This window comes from Pteropus vampyrus, unplaced genomic scaffold (genome assembly GCF_000151845.1).
Source record: "Pteropus vampyrus isolate Shadow unplaced genomic scaffold, Pvam_2.0 Scaffold3, whole genome shotgun sequence".
Taxonomy (NCBI): domain Eukaryota; kingdom Metazoa; phylum Chordata; class Mammalia; order Chiroptera; family Pteropodidae; genus Pteropus; species Pteropus vampyrus.
In genome coordinates this window covers 867,606-874,246 of record NW_011888784.1, presented here as the reverse complement: position 1 = coordinate 874,246, position 6,641 = coordinate 867,606, and the positions used below count along the sequence as shown (strand labels likewise).

Here is a 6,641-nt window from a genome sequence, read left to right as displayed (position 1 = left end):
GATAGCACCTTTTAGAAATACATACACAAAACAGTTTCGTTTACAGATGGCTTCCCTCTACCCCACCTTCAATGAATGAATGAGCAAATCAATCAATCCATGCAGCATTGGAAGACCTTTCATACCAGCTATCAGTGCTGAGGGCCAAAATATTGCTGGTGATCTTTGGTGTAACTCTTGAAGATACCTCCTCTTTTTAACAAGGTAACATTTTTTTCCAAGGAAGAGAACAACCTAATTCTGCCTTAAACTTAATTTGGGGTTTTATTGATCTCTCAGGTTAGTCCACTGCCAAATTAATAGATTCATCAATTCTGTCCTGTCTGCTTGTCCATTATTCAATTCTGGATATAATCATAATAGACAAAAATTCCTTCCTAATTTCACAGTGCTTCACATTTGCTGCTGCTGTCCCTTGTACATCCACAGCCTAGGCTGGGTGGGCCTTTGACAAGAACAATACGCCTCTCTAGGGCTCCTCAGGAGGTAGGGCAGAGCCCCAAGAATTCACCCAGGAGCGGTCCAAATTGTGATGAAAACACCACACGGTGTCCTTGCTTGATTTTTTTCTGAGCCATGATATTTTTATCTCTAAAGTGAAGTAATAATGTATTCTATGCCCAAATCAGAGGGAATTTGAAAATTAAGAGAGAAAATAACCTGCAAATATTAGTTATCTTTATATCCACTAAATGCTTAATTTCACCAACAATTTTTACAAGCAGTTTGTCATTTGATTCTCAAAAGAATAATCTAAGATGGAAAGGCAGCTCTTATCTGATTACTTTACATGGGAAATTGAGATTAGAAGAGCACTCAGTACATCTAAAACCTGTCCAGACAAGTGTCCCTCATAGCAAAGAAGCAGGAATATCTGCAACCTAAAATTCTAAAGATCATTTTCAGACTTCATTTCTGAAAGGCAAAATTTCTATATCTTCTTATCACTGCGTTCTACACATACTTAGACATAGACGAGGGACCCAGGTTTAAATCTATTGATAAAGATTTGGTACAGAGGCACTGAATTTAGAATGAGAAGAATTGGGTAAAGATATTTTGAAGGAGGAATTTAATTTTTTTTATGCCACTGTGTAAAACTAAGATTTACCCGTAGGCAATAATATGGTGAAGCTGATTTGGCACAAACTAAGTAAGAACTTTCTAGCCAGCCAAATTATTGAAAGTGAATTTCCTCCACTGGTGAATTTCTCATTCTGAAGGTATTCCTGCTTTATTTACAAGACCAGCATTAGATGGGCTGTTTCACTAGACATTAAGATCTCTTTTAATATTGGAATTCTATGTACACTTTAAAAAGTTTTGTACTTAACCTAGCATTTCTAGGTGTTTGTAGTGATAGTCCATGACTATCTTCTAGAATAAAATGCAGTTTTTTTGCTAAAATTAAACTAAATATAATACATCAAAGAAATTTGGTAGGACTTTCAGAGTGACCTAAATAACTTTAATACAGATGTGACAAAGAGGATGATAGGCCTGCCCCCCTACTGTGGGCTGGACAAGCGAGACTCCGTTGAGGAAACACTAAATAAATGATCTCTAAACTGCCTTCTGATGTTAACTTCAAGCTGTTAGCACACCTTTGTCTTACTCAAACTGAATTAATGATAGTAACAGATCCTGAATTCAAAATATATAAATCCAAATCTGACAAAATTTTAGTATAAGTTTGTATATCTAATTTATAATGAGATGTTTTAATTAACTTCTATTAAGAATTTGTGAATTCTACACACACAGAATTGATTTAAAATCAAATCAATGGAACAGAATATAGGAATTCAAAAATATTTCCATTTTTATGTCAAAGTATTATATACAATAAGATGGTATGAAAGTCAAGGTTCAACGAGAGAAACAGAACCGTAGGAGATACATTCTAAGAGTTTTATTTTAAGGAATTGGCTTAAGTGACTGTGATGGCTGGCCTGGTCATCCCACAATCCACAGAGCAGGAGAGAAGGGCTGGACTTCTCGAGCTGAAGCTGCTGTTACAGGTAAAATTTCTTCTTCAGGAATCTTCAGCTCTCCTCCTAAGGCCTTTCACCTGATTGAATCGGTTCTACTCAGACTATCTAGGATAATATACCTTACTTAAAATCAACCGAAAATGGACATGTCACATTTACAAAATAGCTTCATAGTACAGTGTTTGCTTGAACATCTGGGAACTGTAGCCTAGTCTAGCTGACACAGAAAACTAACCATCACAGATGACATTTCAGATAAGTTGTTGGAGATGGTATTGACATAATTGTCCCTCCATTTCAAAGAAAAAATAAAGTTAAATTTCTACCAAATACAAAGAGTGCATTTTTGATGGACAAAATTTGTTTTAGATATGACCACTGTGAAGGTCATGAACTGCAATGAATTAGTAAGCATTTCTTTTCAAAGCTCTCTCCCTATTAGTTTTTAATTTCTTGGAAGAGCTCTATAATCCCTCTACCTCAGTATCAACAACAGTGCCTATGAAAAGGTGCAAATGTTAACAAATATCAGATAAATGCTGTCTTAACCAAAGGATAAATCAAAATGAGCATAAACCTACTTGAAGCATAACAAAGTCCTTCTGTTCAAAAATATGTGTTTGCCATCTTGCTGATGATGTTAGATATTGTATTTGAACATAATATTCCCTTTAGGTTAAGCATTGCTTTAGTCTACCTTGCAACAGTTGTTTTATGTCTGTGCTTTCCACGTGCTGGGCATGGTAGTGGGCTCTGTGGATATACAGTTAAAACACCAATAATAGGAATTTTGATGGAGATTGCATTAAATCTGTATATAGCTTTGAGTAATATGGCCATTTTAATTATGTTAATTCTTTTCATTCATGAGCATGAAATATCGTTCCATTTCTTTGTTTCTTTTTCAATTTCTTTTAATAATGTCTTATAGTTTTCAAAGTATAAGTCCTTCACATTATTTGTTAAGTTTATTCCTAAGTGTTTTGTTGTTGTTATTGTTGTTGTTGTTGTTGCAATTGCAAAAGGAATTATTTTTTCATTTATTTTTCTGAAATCTCATTGATAATGTCTAGAAACACAATGGATTTTTGTCCATTGATTTTGTATCCTGCAATTTTACTGTATTTAGTTTATTGTTTCTAATGGTTTTTTGTGGAGTCTTTAGAGTTTTTTATATAAAGAATCATGTCTTCTGTAAAAAAATGATAACTTTAATTCTTCATTCCCAATTTAGATGCCTTTTATTTCTTTCTCTTGCCTGATTGCTCTGGCTAGGACTTCCAGTACTATGTCGAATAACAGTGGCGAGAGTGGACATGCTTGTCTTGTTCCTGATCTCAGAGAAAGTGCTTTCAGTTTTTCAACATTGAGTATGAGATTAGCTGAGAATTTTTCATATGTGGCCTTTATTATGTTGAGATACTTTCCTTCTAAACTCATTTTATCTGAGGGTTTAATCATAAATGAATGTGTATCTTATCAGATGCTTTTTCTGCATCTATTGATATGATCAATGATTTTTATTCTTTATTTTGTTAATGTGGTGTATCACATTGATTTGTGTATGTTGAACTATCCTTGCGCCCCTGTAATGAACCTCACTTGTAGTGATTTATTATCTTTTTAATGTATTGCTGTATTCATTTGGCTAGTACTTTGTTTAGGATTTTTGCATCTGTATTCATAAGAGATATTCATCTTTAGTTTTCTTTTTTTGTGTTATCCTTGCCAGATTTTGCTATCAAGGTAATGTTGGCCTCATGAATGAGTTAATAAGTATTGTCTCTTTATCAATTTTTTGGAAGAATTTGAGAAGGATAAGAAGGATAGGTATTCAATCTTCTTTGAATGTTTGGCAGGATTCACTAGCGAAGCCATCTAGACCTGGACTTTTATTTTGTAAGGAGGTTTTTGATGATCATTTCAATGTCCTTACTGTTGATCAGTCTATTTAGATTTTTCAGTTCTTCAGGATTCAGTCTAGGAAGGTTATATGTTTATAAGACTTGTTTATTTCTTTTAGATTATTGAATTTGGTGGCATATAATATCTCATAGTATTCTTGTATGGCCCTTTCTATTTCTGTGGTGTCCATCATAACTTTTCTTTCATTTCTAGTTTTGTTTATTTGAACCTTTTCTCTCCCAATGGCATTTTTTTAAAGAAAAAGAACAAAAAATCATCGGATTTGCATGGCATCACAAAAACCATGAATAGCCAAAGCAATCCTAAGAGAAAAGAGCTGGAGGTATCACACTCCCTGATTTCAAATTATACTACAAAGCGACAATATCCAAAACAGCATGGTACTGGCAGAAAAACAGACATACAAACCAATAAAACAGAAGGAAAAGACCTCAAATAAACCCACATATATATGGGCAAATAATTTTTGACAAAAGGAGCCAAAAACATGCAGTGCTGAGTAGAAAGCCTCTTCAATAAATGATGATGGGAACACTGGAAAACTGCATGCAAAAGAGTGAAACTAGACTGTTATTTGTCATCATATGCAAAAATTAACTCAAAATGGATCAAAGCCCTAAATATAAGATCTGAAATAATAAAATACGTAGACGAAAACATAGGTACTAAACTTATGGACCTTGGTCTTAGAGAGGATTTTGTGAGTTTGACCTCAAAGATAAAGGAAGTTAAAGCAAGAATAAATGAATTGGAATATATCAAACTAAAAAGCTTTTTCATAGGAAAAGAAACCATCACCAAAACCAAAAGGCAACGAACCGAATGGGAGAAGATATATACAAACAATACCTGCAATAAAGGGTTAATATCTAAAATATATAAAAACTCATGTAACTTAACAACAACAGCAACAACAACAACAAATCCAATTAAAAAATGGGCAGAGGACCTGAACAGACACTTCTCCCAAGAAGATATACAGATGGCTAACTAACATATGAAAAGGTGTTCAACTTCACTAGCTGTTAGGGAAATGCAAATCAAAACTACAATGAGATACCATCTTACACCTGTTATAATGACTATTATAAACAAGACAAATAATAACAAGATTGGAGAGGTTGTGGAAAAAAAGTAACCCTCATGTACTACTGATAAGAATGTTAGTTGGTGCAGCCACTATGGAAAACAGTATGGAGGTTCCTCAAAAAATTAAGAACAGAGTGACCCAGCAATCCCTCTTCTGGATATTTACATGAAAAATGTGAAAATATTTGTTCTTAAAGATATATGTACCCTATGTTCATTGCATCATTATTCACTGTAGCCAAGACATGGAAACACCCAAAGTGTCCTTTGATAGATGTTTGGATGAAGAAAATGTGCTACATATATGAAATGGAATACTACTCAGCCATAAGAAGAGATGAAATGCTGTCATTTGCGACAATGTGGATGGATCTTGCGAATATCATGTTAAACAAATAAGTCAGACAGAAAAAGTCAAGAACCATATGATTTCACTCCCATGCAGGTTATAAAACTGAAAGCAACAAATGAATAAGACATATAAACAAACAAAAAGTCATAAACACAGACAATAGTATGGTGGTTACCAGAGGGAAAGGGGGATGGGGGGTAGCCGCAGAAAGTAGAAAAGAGTAAAGAGGATCAAATATATGATGATAGAACAATATTTGATGAGCTCACAATGCAATATACAGATGATGTAAAATTGTTCACTTGAAACCTATATATTTTTATTAGCCAGTGTCACTCCAATAAATTTAATAAAATTAAAAATACAAAACACCACTAATAACAAAAATAACAACAGAACCAACACCATTTTCAGTCCATGTTTTCATGGAGCTTTGATCTATTTTATAAAATTAGAAGCCTCTTAAAAGGATGGCATTTTGTGTTATAGATACCTGTGTGTAGACGAGTTAATCAAATGGTCTCCTCTAATAGTGCTATTTATTGAAGGCAGCTGTCCCTTGACACTGAGTCCATTCTAACCATCACTTAGAACATTGTCTCCTCTTAGTAGTAAACTGTAATTCCCCTTAATACCAAGGTTTGCTCCTCCTCCTATGCAAGAAATCTACAAATACATAATGTTGTACATAATATAAGCTTCATTTCTCTAGTAGTTTATTTTCTTTGTGAATTTTCCTTGGCACCAAATGTTTGTCTTATTTTAAATTAATGGAGTAAAAAGGATTATACTTTTGTCTTTATTCAGGTTGTTCAGTGCCTTGAGATTTAAAAACTTAATTTAAATTGAGTCCTCAGTATCTCAAAAAAGTCATGTCATCTTTCAACAGGTGTCATTTGTTTTACAATAATTTGTCGCATTAATGAGCCACTTTGCAATTTAGCTAAAAGCAAAATTGTTTACATAAAAAATTTGTACATATCACACTAATGACCGATGGGGCCTAGCTTGTCTACCAGTGCTCTCTGTGTACTCTAAAATAATCCCTGTGTATGGTATTATATGTCTAAATTATCATAGAAATAGACTTTTGTCATGCTCTACTATGGAAGCAATGCAAAACAAAGTATGCCTTGTGATGGTTTGAAAGACGAAAGCCCTAATGTTTTCTGCTGAAATATAATAGCTTTGGATTCTTCTTTCTTGGCCCAAAGATAACATGATCACTGACCTTGAATGGATGATGAAGACATTAATTTTCAGATTGACTGTTCTTGATT

The 6,641-nt window shown here is 33.7% G+C and overlaps 1 protein-coding gene across 1 annotated transcript in view; it reads left to right on the top strand.

Moving 5' to 3' along the window:
• DCC (DCC netrin 1 receptor) overlaps positions 1 to 6,641 on the top strand; it is a 538,543-nt gene that overhangs the window by 360,325 nt on the left and 171,577 nt on the right. The window lies entirely within an intron of this gene.